Consider the following 15,385-nt stretch of genomic DNA (forward strand, 5'->3'; position numbering starts at 1 on the left):
AGTAGAATCTAGTCCAGATCGTATTGAAACAACATAATAACCATTGACATGTTGTTTTATTTACAATTTTCAATAACCCAATCAGGTTATTGATTTCTAATTGCATTGTCCAAATGGACAAACAACCCAATCAGGTTCTGGTTTACTACTACATGAAGGTAGATTGAAGGAGGGAGGGACTGATGGATAGAATGAGAGAGAAAGAGGGTGAGGATAGGATAAAGAGATAGAAGGGGATACAAAGAGGGATAGTGAATAAGAGAGGTGGAGAGTGAATGGGTGTGTGTGTGTGTGTGAGAGAGAGAGAGAGGATAGGAGAAAGTGGATAGGGGATATGAAAGAGATTATGGGAAAGGAGGGATGGGGAGAGAGATAGGGGGAGAGAGAGAGAGAGAGGGGGGGGGAGAGAGAGAGAGAGAGAGAGAGAGAGAGAGAGAGAGAGAGAGAGAGAGAGAGAGAAATTATGGGAGATTAAAGGATATGATAGAAAGAGTGAGAGAGAGATGGAGAGAATGAGAGAGAAGGAGAGAAGAGAATAGGAAAAAGAGAGGGAGGGGATAGGAAAAAGAGAGAATGAGACAGAGAGAGAGACAGAGAGAGAGACAGAGAGAGGGAGAGAGAGATACGAAGAGGGAGAGAGAGGGGGAGAGAGGGGCGAGAGAGAGAGAGAGAGAGAGAGAGAGAGAGAGATTGGGGGATATGATAGTAAGAGAGAGCTGGCGAGAATGAGTGAGAGAGAAGGGGACAAGAGAAAGAGAGAGGGGATATGATAGAGAGATATTAGAGGATATGATAGAAATAGTGTGTGTGCATGTGTATGTGAGGGAGAGAGAGAGAGAGAGAGATTAGGGATATGATATAGAAATAGTATGAGAGAGGTGGAGAGAATTAGAGAGAGAGAGAGAGAGAGAGAGAGAGAGAGAGAGAGAGAGAGAGAGAGAGAGAAGGGGATAGGAGAGAGAGAGAGAGAGAGAGAGAGAGAGAGAGAGAGAGAGAGAGAGATGGAGATGGAGAGAGAGAGAGGATGTGAATGTGTGTGTGTATGAGAGAGAGAGAGGGAGGGGGAGAGAGAGGGGGGATGGAGAGAAGAATTAGAGGATATGATAGAAAGAGTGAGAGAGAGAAGGGTATGAGAGAGAGAGATACAAAGAGGGAGAGAGAGATACAAAGAGCGAGGGGGAGAGAGAGAGGGGGATGGAGAGAAGAATTAGAGGATATGATAGAAAGAGTGAGAGAGAGAAGGGGATAGGAGGGAGAGAGAGAGAGAGAGAGAGAGAGAGAGAGAGAGAGAGATGGATAGGGGATATGATAGAAAGAGTGAGAGAGAGGTGTAGAAAATGAGTGAGAGAGAAGGGGATAGGAGAGAGAGATTAGGGGATATGATAGAAATAGTGAGAGAGATTAGGTATATGATATAGAAAGAGTGTGAGAGAGTATTGGAAATACAATAGGGAAATAAACTCTAAGAGGGGGGGTGGTGAATCAACACTTAAAACTTTCAACCTCTAAAACTATTCACCAGACATCCATCTCACAATCTATGCTTATAAACTGAAGTACCAAATTAAGCATATGCATCCATAGCATGAAAGTAAAATATTCAACAAATGTATGACACAAGATATTTGGTTACCTAGAAACCCTCCAAGGAGAAGGTAAAACTAGGGTGGGGATGACACCCACAAATCTTCACTATTGTAGTAATAAAGTGTATCCAATGAAGGTTACAATGTTTGACCATGAACATGATCTGCCCAAAGTTAAAGGCTTATAAGATTGTTAGATCTTGCCCTATTAAAGGATTCAAACACCCTGCTAAAAGTGTGTCTAGTAAAGGACTTTAACTTAAAATAAAGTAAACACCCTATTAAAGGATTTACAACAACTTTTTAAGACTACTATGTTAAGAGATTTAATTGATTCACTTGTTAAAATGTCTCAGCAATGATCCTTCAGTTAGCACATTGTTGCTTGATGTTGGATCACCTCTATACTGATGTGTACTTGATCCTTTCTGATCAGATGCATCTCTATTGTCCTTTGCTTCCTTTCCTCAATTCTCCTTTAGCTAATTCTGCAATGTAACTCAATTTATAACACCTTTAATCACCATGAATGCTCTACTCTCTTCAATTCTCCTTAAGAATTCTTAGAAATTTTAGGGTCTATCTTCCTTAAGAAGACCTAGGTGACTTAGGGTTAGGTATAAATCAACAGTCGTGACACTTAAACCTTCCCTTTTTATGGTTGTATGCATGTAATGCATAAGGATTCACAATTAAGATTTATCCTTATCATTCAAGATTGTAAAAAAATTCTTAGGCCATCCCAAAATTAGTTTATGTAGAAGTTTTTTCCATTACAAATATCTATGTCAAAATTGTGTAACTCAACACTTGAGGTCCTTGATGCTCAATATCAACTAAAACTTCAATGTTGTAACTTGTCCTTTGAATGACTCAACATCCACTGATCACTCAGCATCTAAATAGCTTGGCACATACCATTTGCTCGGCACATGAGTGACTCAACACTTACTAGTTACTTAGTTCACACTAAATATCTATCACTTGGCATATACTATCTAACAACTTATGCTCAACATGTATTACTTGTTCAGCATGAACTAAGTAAATGACTTAAGTATATTGTCACTCATATGTCAAAACTAATCTAAGATTAACAGAGAGGTCGAGAGAATGAGTGAGAGAGAAGGGGATAGGAGAAAGAGAGAGAGGGGATATGTGTGTATGTGTGTGAGAGAGAGAGATTAGGGGATAGGAGAAAGAGAGAGGGAGAGATTAGGGGATATGATACAAAGGTTGAGACAACAATGGAGAGAATGAGAGAGAGGGAGAGAAGGGGATAACAGAAAGAGAGGGGGGAATAGGAAAAAGAGAGAATGTGAGAGAGAGAGGTTGGGATGGAGAGAAGGGGGATATGACAAAGAGAGAATGTGTGTGTGTGTGTGTGAGTGAGAGAGAGAGAGAGAGAGAGAGAGAGGGAGGGGATGGGATGGATAGAAGAATTAGAGGATATGATAGAAAGAGTGAGAGAGGGGATATGAATGTGTGTGTGTGTGTGTGTGTGTGTGTGTGTGTGTGAGAGAGAGAGAGAGAGAGAGAGAGATACGAAGAGGGAGGGAGGGAGGGAGGGGGAGAGGGAGGTGGAGAGAGGGATTGGGGGAAGAGAGAGAGAGAGAGAGAGAGAGAGAGAGAGAGAGAGAGAGAGAGAGAGAGAGAGAGAGATTAGGGGATATGATATAAAGAGTGAGAGAGAGAAGGGGATAGGAGAAAGAGAGACAAGGATAGGATAAAGAGCAAAAATGTGAGAGAGGGAGTGATGTAGAGAGAGGATGGGATGGAGACAAGGATTGGTAGATATGATAGACTTTTTTTGTTAGAATACATAACCTGATCTCTCTCTCTCTCTCCCCCTCACTCCCTCCCTCAATCTAACTTTGTGAAGTAGTAATACAAAACCCAATTAGGTTCTAAATGCATTTTTTATTTTCATAACCTGATTGGGTTATTTCAATCCGAAAAACCCAATCGGGTAATGGCTTGGTGATAGCCTAGGAAAATGACCCAAAGGCTTGGGAGACTGTTTTCCCTCCATTTTTTTCCTTTAGACATTTTTTCATCTTCTAAGATGAATTCTCATCTTTGCCTTCATCAGATTTTCTAATGGTCAAGTGGGTATCTCTAAAATCACCACCATAATCTTACATGTCTTCTTAGCTTTCTAACCATATAATTTTTTCTTTTTTTTGACAATATTAATATTGTAAACTTTAATTACTTTTACCAATGCCTTGACATTTCTCATAGACATATGTCTACCATTTTTTAAATAAATTTTTATATACTTAACCAAATTCAAAATAAATTATATATTATTTTTCTACACTTGATTCTATACAGTTAAAATAAAAATAAATTATTTTTGATTATTTTGATGCAAGTTATGCTCAGTACACAAATGGGTACCAAAATTTTAGGATGTAGTCAGTTCAATATTTCATAATTAAAAATATACTCATCATAAAATTATTTGAAAAAATACACAACTTCTAGATGTGACTCTTAACTATCATCCTACCAAAGGGATATGCAAGATACTAAATATAACTTGGTCTTTTGTGTTGCACATGAAAATAACTATGTTATGTTTTCTAAAAGAACTAGGAACTATTTTCATGTGTGCAAAATTTAACCCACCTAATCTTATCCATTTTGTAAAAATTCTAGTAGTTTAGAAAGTAGATTCAGAGTACTACAATTTATATATTTTATACATTTTATCATTTTTAGTGGATGACCCTCAAATGTCTCATCCAAGTTCAGGTTTACCTAACTTCAGAAAAAAAGTTTCCACTTATACCCCCTTTTTTGTACACCATTTTGGTGCACTTACCCTAATCAATTCATATTATATATGTGAGAACATGTTAATATGTGTGTGTGGGCACATGTGCGCGTGTACATTTATTATATTCATTTACTTATTGGCTCACAATCTATTAATATTTCTATAATTTGTTATCAAAGATAGCTACAAAGCCATGTCATTGAGAACTTCCATCCATCTAAATGATTTAGACCTACATATCATTCTTATCCATTAGATGTCAACCATAAAGTTTACTAGTCCAATAATCCACATACAATTAAGAGTTAGCATGTATCATTTAATTGAAAGGTTAAAACAAAGAAAAAGAAACATAAAAATATATAATGAAAGACCCTCTCAACGAGAAATGGAGATTAAAAGTCAAGTTTAAGTTTTGAAATCTCTTGTACCAGCTATTATTGTGGAATATTTAAATGGAGTTCACAAAGATCCAAAGTTAGACAAGAGTAGACCTACTTGCATCACTTGATTTGGTGAGAGGGGATTTGTGGATATTACTGTGGGGTTAGTGATTAAATTATAGAGAAAAAGAACTGAATAGAATAGTACTCACATAGTCTAATCAAGGGAGGTAAATTCACAAGCTTTGCATAGGTTATGCCCTACATCAATCACGGTTGATAAATACATTTAGCATACTAAAATTGAGAAATATAAGCACACTAAAACACTCACACAAAGAACTTCCAAAACAAAAATCTCTAATGATTCTATGAATGATCTACACATTGAAAATCTCCACACATGGTTTATACAACAATATAATTGGATAAGACCTTCCTCATGAATACAAGGAGGAATTGAATAGTTTATTTTCTCAAATGATCAAATGTGTGAGGGGATATGAATGGGAGTCCAAATAAGTAATCAATATGAAATGGGAGTTTTTTTTATGTGGTAGATGGAGATATAAATGGAGCATATTTATAGGAGTGAGGTGGCATCATTGCATGAGAAATGTGAAGAAGAAAGAGTGATAAATTAGATAAAATATATTTCTTCTTTATATCAAGTTTTCTAACTTACTTATTGGGATTCACAAAAACAATGTATGTTTACAAAAAAAAGTACTCAAATGATACCGTATAGTCAAATTGTATTTACATGTGGTGCCCTACAGTCCGTAGGCACATTTTAATGCAGTTCACTGAAGAAATACATGGTGATTTTAATGAAGTTCGGTGAAGAAATACCTTGTTCAATAATTATACCATCTTCAAAACCATATGTGCAGATATAAACATTAAGTACAACCAAATCAACAAGGGTACAAGAATAATTTATTCTCATGAAGAAGGATCATCTCAGATAATGCAAGGGAATTTGATCAAAAGAGGGAGACAATCTCTAGATTGTTTTCTAACTTTCAAATAGAAGGAGATGACAAATTTTATTTTCCTTACAAGAGTTGTAAGGCTTAAAGAAAAGAAGAACCAAAATCAAAATAGCTAAGAGATGTTGTAGGGAGAATGGTCACTTTGAAGGGGGGTTTGATTATCATCCATTAGTAATTTGTTTGTTATATTGTTTTTGCAATTAATATACAGGTGAACCATGGAACAGGGGTTTGATTATCATCATTTTTATATAGGTCAATCTCCCCAGGGTAGTATGTGATATGGACCACCACATCTCAAAGGAACATGGACATGTGAGCATTGAAGGAGAAGATCATGATCCCATGGAAGATGACCGTCATGTGCCAAAAAACACATTTGAAGATGATGGTATGAATGCATTGATCCATGACACATTTGTTATTGGTGTTGGTATTGTTTTTGTTGATGATGATGATGATGATTATGATGAGGATGACATTGAGGTTGTCCATGATATATCTCTACTTGTGAAGGAAAGCATTGCCCTTTATGAAGGATGTCAATCAACTCTTCTCTCTATTGTATTGTTGTTGGTAAATTTGAAGGTTATGGATGGTTTATCCAACATAACAATGTCACATATACTAAATTTTTTCATATATGTGACATATATAAAAGGTGACATATGTACCATTAAGATTTTTTATACTAATAACTTATATTTTTTGTTGTAGATTGATAGGTGACTATTTGTTACCACCGTCAAATGTTCTCCCTCACTCTAACTAAAAATTATGTGCCACTATGAAACATATTGGAATGGAGTATCAAGCAATAGATGCTTGTCCTAAAGATCATGTTATTTATCATAAAGAGTACAAAAATGCAACAAAATTCCATGAATGCCATACGAGAAGATATCGAAATGATCAAGTGACAAAAAATGTGCCTCACAAGGTTCTTCATTGCATCCCCATTATTCCACATCTTAAAATGATTACTTGGGTGCAATAGCTTGGCACAATTTATGGATTACCATGCACACAATAGAAGTATAGATGATGTTATTCAAATTCCTATGGATGGTTCAGTATTTATGGACATAGAGGGAAAGTACCCACACTTTAAAGGAGAACCTTGAAACCTCGGGCTTTCTCTAGCAACAAATGATGTCAGTCCATTTGGAGAGATGATATCTATTTACTTGGTGTGGCTTGTTTTTATTATCAAAAATAACCTTCCTCCATGGATGTCAATAAAGAGGGAGCACATTATGTTGGCAATGATTTTTCTAGGTATTTTATTATTTTATTGTTATCTACATGTAATTATAATTCTTGGAGTGAAACAACCAAAATAATTATTTTATGTTGTTCATTCAAATAGGTAAGCACCAAGTGAAAGTTATCAATGTATATATTGTGCCTCTTATTGACGAGTTGTTGGTGTTATGAAATGGTTTCATTACGTATGATATCTCTAGACCAATTGGACAAAAAAAAAATCAATTCCATGCAATGCTTATGTGGACAATTCATGATGCTCCAGGGTTGACACATTTCTATGTTATGTTATGATGAAATCTAGTTGTACATGATAATACTAATTCAAAAAATGAATATATTTAATCCAATTGTACTTTTATCTTTTAGATCTTCAAACAAAGGGAAAAATTGCATATCCAATGTGTAGTCCAAATATGAAATGTCATCATTCCAAAAGTTTAAGAAAGTAGGTGTTTGATGAGAATAGAACTTCCTCCATAGAAGTCATAAGTATCAAAGTGCCAAAAAAAATCTTTTCAATGGGAAAGAAAAGACTACATCGAAGCCATGAAGAATGACACCTCACCTGTTACAGTTGGAATATAATGGAAATCGAGGTAGTATCGCTCCACCTAGTGGTTTATGTTTGGAAATTATATGTTTTGATTGTGTTTTGTTGGCTAATTATGTAATTGATAATTGTGAAGGTCTTCAAGGCATCACTTACCACCTTCTAAAGGGACTAAAATGTTATCCCAGAGAATTTAGTAGGCTGCCCTACTATAGGCAACTACAAATTGTGCATTTGTTTGATACTATGCATGTTGGAAAGATTGTAATAGAGACACTGTGGAAAATATTGGATGGAAGGTGTGACAAAGAAAAACTTGTCAAAATTTGTAGTGACATTCATGATTCCAATCATGCATTGAAAAATATCATTAAATCAAATAGCAATGGAGTCTGGATTAGTACAGGTGCACTTCCATGGTTATTAATGGAGCAACAAAGCAATGCCATAAAATAAGTCATACAAAAAATTTGATTTCCTACAAGATTTTCTATGAATATAAGCAATTTCATATCAAAGAAAAGTGAACTTGGGCCAGGGCTGAAAATGCATGATTGGCATATCTTCATCAATGTAAGTCATGGTCTTTTGTATTTACCATGTATTTGTGAAACTACATTCAATTTTCATTGTATTACATGAGAAAAGAATGAATGATCAATTGACAATTGTTTCTATATGTGCTACCCCTATCACTCCCAAAAAAATTTGGCAATAATATCAAACAAGTGATATATGATCGTGGAAAATACATGATATTTGTTCAATATATCAAACAAGTAATATATTGTAAAGTCTTGCATTTGTATGTTTTTGTGCCTTGAATCCCTTGTAGGTGGTTGTCATCTAAAGAAATCCATAAAGAAGATATAAAATATTAGAAGAAAATAATTTGTCTACTAATGTGTGAAATGAAAAAGTGTTTACCTTCAACTTTTTTTAATGCACAAGAACACTACCTCATACACTAATTTAAGGAGATTGAATTGTGTGGACCTGTATAGCCTAGGTCAAAATGGATTGTTTAGAGATATTTGAATTTTTTGAAGGGTTTAGTTTGACAAAGAGAATGTCATGAGGGTTATATGGTTGAGGGATATATGGTATACTAGATGATGGTGTACATTACTCAATATCTTCCTAATCTTGCAGCAAAGACCAATATAGATTATATTTGGGATCTTGAATCCATTTTAAAAATTGATGGGGAGTACTTGGTGGGGAACAGTAGATTTAGGAAAGTGAAAGGTAATAAATTATGAGATGTTATTGTAGTTATTTAATTCTTAATCTTAAAAATAAATTTGTTCTAAGTTATCTATTTACTTTTGTATAGTTTCTAAAGAGTGGTATGCAATACATTTCTTTATTGCAAACAATCAAGATTGGATAAAAGTATGGATTGAATGATGTCAATGTTTTGGTCATAGATTAAATTGGAAATTCATTTCTTCATTGGTTAAACAAGCTCATTGTAATGGAGATCCCAATGTTGCACAAAAGGAAACAGATTTAGCATATGGTTTAAGAGACCTCAAGGAACTTATAAGTTTGTTAATCAACCGTATGTTTTTGAACTCATCATGCAATAATTTATACATGTTTGACATTATTCTAGGTGAAACACCACAAGCCTATGCTATGAAATGGTTATAAATTTCTCATCAAATATTTTGATGAAATGAAGAGAACTTGTGATTTTGAGATAAGTGCAGTTGTCGAGGTGACCAACATTTCATCTAGAAATGACTTACATCCTCAAGAATCTCAAAATTGATACTATGGCATTTTGGTAGATATACTTGACTATGACTTTAATTCTTCCAAATTAGTTCTTTTCATCATCAAATGGTACAAATTGTGACTCAATAAAAATGATCCTGATAGAAATGTTATTGAGCATGAGAATGGATTTTCAATGATTAATACAAGGTTGTTTGAGCCACTTGGGGATGAGCCCTATGGTCTTCCAAACAATGTGAGAATGTATTTACTCAGAGGTTCCACATAAATAGGGTTGGTCATTTTTTGTTAGACATGATCTAAAAGGAAGGCCAGTAATGTGATGGAAGAAAAAGATATTGAGGAAGAGGAATAAGTGGATCACGATTGAGTGTTAGTTGATGATTCTCCTGCTGCAAATGATGTTGTTGTTGATCATGATGATGGTGCTTCTATTGATCATGATGATGACCACAATAGTGGTGGTAATGATGTCAATGACAATGATGATACCGATGATGAGATGGATGAAGAATAATATCAATGATAGGGGGTTTGATTAGCTAACATTGGAGATGGGTTTGAATATTAATGAGAAAAATAAAATGTAAAGTTGTGTGATCAATTCCTATGCTATTCAATATTCAGTTCTTGATAGATCAGACAATGATTAATTTGATTAACTTATCATGTACCTTTTATTATTTATAATTCATATGTGATGCTAATATTTGATGTAATTTGAGTATATGTATCATGAATTTTTTAGCTAACATAAGAAAATTGATTTACATATGTAGAGACCTAAAGCCCTTTCACGAGCATCCCACAAAGTCTCATGGATCATTAGGTATAAGTCAGTACACCTCATAGAGATTAATGTATTTTACCATTTGTAAAATATCTCTCTTATTGTCACCTATCTCTCTTATTTCATGGAGTGCAGGTATTGGTGAATAGGTATTTGTCATATTTGTCTTCCTTGAGCAAGGAAAATGTAGGAATGGAAGAAGAAAGTGAGACATTTAGTATGTCTAAATCAATGAGATCGACTTGAGGTCAAAATATCATAAATAAATTCAATAAGCACATGAAATTTTTCCTTGCTCAAGGGGGGTCATGTTCTTATGATGATGAGAGTAAAGGAGACTCTACTGTGCCCTTTAGGTACAAACATCTACAGAAATAATGGGTCCCTAATGAACTTCCTCCAATAAACACTGACTTTTATGTTGGAGAGAGGATATATCGCATAGCACCATCCTCATTGCATGGCTTGGGCCTATTTCCATGGATGGCATAAAGGTGTATTACAACAAGGTTTTTGAATTGATGGAGTAAGTTAGACCTTGCTATGATTGTAGTAGTTGGATGCAGATTATTAAATTAAAAAAATGTATGACTAGATATGCACTCGCAAAAAATTATATACAACAAAAGGCTAGTGAAAAAAGTAAAATAGTAGCTATATACATTGACAGAAGGCCAAAAGCATCAAAGAATGTTGCAGGTTTTATAAATAGTACATGACCTACATCAACTAAGAAGCAACCCAATTGCATATTTGAGGAGCATGAGGGAAATCATTTATTTGTATGTGTGATAAAATCAATATGTGGAGGCGAAGAGCTTCTTATTGATTACAATTTGAATTGCATAGATACAAACAAATCTACTATCATGGGTGAGGTGGTACGTACTATGCACATTTAAAATCAACTCCAATCAATGAATCCAACAGGCCATTAAATTTTTATATTTTTTTTGCTAACTTAGAATAACAAAACATTTGTTTTAACATATCTCAATGATGTTTTTTTGAAATATAGGGCTACAATATGGATCAATAGCCACAGGATATGCATGAAAATGATGGTTCTCACAAGACTTCTTCTTCCCAATAGGTAAAACTCATTATTGTTGTACAAATTAGATACAAGAAATATTTTAATGCATATTTTTATTATGTTGTATTCTTCACTACTATTTTGGATTAATTTTGAATATAGCTCTAATAATATAGTTCTCACAAACAAGTGTTGATCATGAAAAAGGAAAGGAAAAAGTAGTCCACGAGGAGTTGTGCAATGAGCATGATGAATTCATGATTGATTTTGCATCAACCACTGATCCTGTGGCTCCAATGCAAAAGGTGCTTCATGATTTAGCAAGAATGTTAAAGCAATTGGCATCAACTCGACCTCAGACTCCTAAAATACAAAAGATGGAGGATGAGTTGATGCACCTAGTTGAGACATATACAATAAGTATTAATGTAGTTTTTAATTATAACAAAATTTCAATAACAATTTTTATAGTATACTCTTTTATTTATGTAATTAAATAAAATGCATATGTGTTAATTTTTACAGAGGATGTTGAAGAGGTTCAAGGGTGATGCCCCAGAGGATGATACTTCATGTGGTTCAAGTACATCGCATGTTCTATTCCACACTTGTGTTTTTCTTGAATAATATTTTATTTAATAGCTCTAACGATATTGTTTTATTATGCTCTAACAATCTCATTTTTCAGATTCTACCATTACATATAGAACCGAAGAGGTAATGCCAACTACAAATTTGGCAATATGTAGCATGACCACAAATGTGATGGTAGCACACCCTATTGGTAAGTAGATTCCTCTTTTCCTCTCTTATTTTTCATTTTTTTATTTCACTTGAACTATTATTTCTTATGGGGCATTTTGTAATATTGGATTCATTTTATGTAGGAGGCAATGAGGACTTTCCTAGGTATACCTGTGTTAGATGTACGGAAACACTAAAGAATTGTGATCAAGTTCTTGTGAGCAATGAAGATGGTCTTCCCCTTAGAGCATCCCAACTTCCAGGTACTTTAAATATTGATCCTTTCTTTTACTATACAGTCGTATACTCATAATCAAATGCACTAACCTCCCATGCAGTCCATTGCATTAACTATTAATCCCATTATTATTTTGCAAGGAATAATCTATTTTATGAAAAACTTAATGATGAATATTTATGTATATTTGGGTGGACCATACATATAGGGTATCATATTTTGATTTCATTACTAGATCATGTTTCCTTTGATCAATTTGTTCAAGTAAATTAAGAGGTAGCTTCAATTCATTGATGAATCTAACAGTTCTTTTCTTTTCTTAAAAGGTGGAATTTTCAAACTAAAGAGTTAAAAGATAAACACATTGATGCCATGACAAAACTTTTTGGACCCAACGTTTTTCAAAGACTCAGGCTCCTTGAGATAGAGGGTCAAGATTTGAAGTATATTAGGTAAAATTATAGAACCCAAATGAAAAACAACCCTTGTTATGAGTGACCCTCCTATATTCCTATTATTGAGTGGGGAATCTTAAAAAGGATACCACTGAGAAAAAAGTAAGAGATGGTGGAGAAATGGTACCACCAACGAAAGAAGGTATGTCATATTATTAAGAATGAAGTCACATTATAACTACTCTTAATACTTATGTGATCTAACATATTTCAAACTTCACATAGGTTTCCTGAAACATCAAAGGCAACTGAAGCACGGGCAACACAAGCTCAACTTGGGTGGATATTCAAAACTCATTGCAAAAATTGTAGGTCTAAATAGATAAAAAAATATATGAAAATATTTACAAATTGTAAAAAAATTGGTCTTGATGAAATTGATTACAAAAAAAAAAATCATGATACCAAGCAAAAACGTAGGCCATGGAGTTTTAAAATGGCATAAGATTGGAAAAATGACATAAGATTGGGAGAGTTGTTGATTTTCCTAAATCAACAATGAAACCCTTTTAATAAAAATAAAATTATGATATTTTTTGATATTGCTTGATTCGCAATAAGTCCAACAATTGTGATTCATTAGTTATTTTGCTACAATGGTGAAGATTTTGTGATACCATTATTTGAATCTTGTGTAATTATCTGTATGTACATGTTCCCCTCCTATGTAAAGAAGGTTGTTGTGGTTGCCTAATTTTCTAGCATGAGAATCAAATTTTGGCTCCTAATTTAGCTAATGCATGGAAAACAATTCATACATATATTGTGTCAATTCTTTGTTAGATATAAATATATTTTCATGTCTTTTTGGAGAATTTTGTGGATGAAGTTGATTTCCATACATCTATCTAATTGCTAGCTATAATGCAATAGTGATGCTTCAATTTTCTAACAAGCTATCTTTAGAAATCTCCTTATTCTAACTGATCCTCAAATCATTTTATCTCATCTAGTGTTTTGAGGAAACTTCCTTCAATTTATTCACCTTTGCTAAAATTAATGACAAACTGCATTTTAAGATAGTCGAAGGTGTAAAATACTGAGCTTGAACCCTCAACATTTTGTGTTCTCTTTAGTGAATTTAATTGTTTATAACTAAGCTAGATCTAGATTTGAAATTCTAAGGGATTGTTGTTTTATAGTATCTTATTGTGGCTTTCATTTGTAATTGCTAATTTATATGCCTTATTATAACTTAAAATTGTTGATGCTACTTTAGGTTCCTTTATTTTTCCTCATTTGATTTTAAGAGTTTCTTTGTGTAGGATGAAGAAAAAGTGAAGACAATGGCTTGCTTATTTGTTGAAATGGGTGACTGTTATGTTGAATTAATTGCAAGTGGTACAATAGCAAAATTTGGAGCTCCCCAACTTTGAAGCTATCTAGTTATTTAATTTTTTTGAGGAAAGAAATTGTTCATAGTTAGTGGTTAATCATGTTGGTTATTTGTGATTTTTTAATGTTCTTTAGGTTCAAATGAGTCATAATTAAAGCTTTAGTGCAAGTTACATCTCATCCAGAATATGACATTGCTTGCATGACATTCAATTTTTGGCATAGGCTCAAAACTATTTTGACAAAAAGGTAACTTATGGAAGACATCTTAACTCAAGTGATTGTGATGTAAGGGTCTTTTTAGAAAATACAATTGAAATCCTTCTTGATGTTATGTGTTATTGAGCATTATTATAATATGATAAGATATTAAGTTATCATTTTTCTTTGTCATGTTGAATTTATTAAGAGTATCTTTGTATGTAGTTTATAAACTACATCTTCAGTTCAACTTATATTCAGACCAACTCAATAACATGCACATGGAATGTTATATGTCATTTGGAAATGAAGCTACAATTGAAGCTAAAAAGGAGAGGAGGTTGACAACTTTTAACCCAACATTTGAGTTATTAGTTGTTGGAAATATAAGAGGAGTAACTAAGAGGGGAGGGGTGAATTGGTTACCACAAAAATAAATCCCAAATCCCTTAGATGTCAATACAAAATATATACTCTAATGAAATTGTTGTTACTCAGTTAACACACAGGCACTCAGTTAACACTAACAATATGTTGTTACTCGATAACCACTAAAATAATAATTGTTACTCAACAAATATTGAACATGAAGAACTTAGGATATTATCTATGATTAACCTTAATTAACTTAGTTGCATACACATGAAAGGAATAGCATGAACACAAGTGACGCCAAGATTTAACATGGAAACCCAATTTGGGGAAAACCACCAATTGCAACTAGTTATTGTTTTCACTCTTTTGAAGTGAGCCTTGTTAGGAGCCAACCCTGTTAAAGGTTACAAAACACATTGTTAGGTGTGACCCTATTAGAGGATTTAATCACTATGTTAGGACTAACCTTGTTAGAGGTCTTTAGACACTTCAATCTAGAAATGCCACTGTGTTAAAGGATTTACAAATAATTATTAAGCCAACTCTGTTAAAAGATTTAGTTCACTACTATAATGGTTAGAGAGTAAAATGATATAACCTAATTTTTGATGCAACTATATTTCTAATTTTAGATCTCAACTCTGACTTGAATACTTGATCCTTCCTAATTGAATGTATCTTTGTAGCTCCTCAAGGATATTTTTTTTATCCTTCTAATTCACTTCCTCTAAGCATCTCTTACTCTTTTATCTACTTATACATTTATTCAATCCTCAACTTGACCTTATACTTATATCATAAAAATTTTCATGTTAGCTTGAATACATCTTAGAATAATTAATATTCATCTCCTCAGTTGGCTAGAACCAACAAACAAATCTATTAAACTCAATATGCCAA

This window comes from Cupressus sempervirens, chromosome 10 (genome assembly GCF_028749045.1).
Source record: "Cupressus sempervirens isolate cs-2001-9-10 chromosome 10, ASM2874904v1, whole genome shotgun sequence".
Classification (NCBI taxonomy): domain Eukaryota; kingdom Viridiplantae; phylum Streptophyta; class Pinopsida; order Cupressales; family Cupressaceae; genus Cupressus; species Cupressus sempervirens.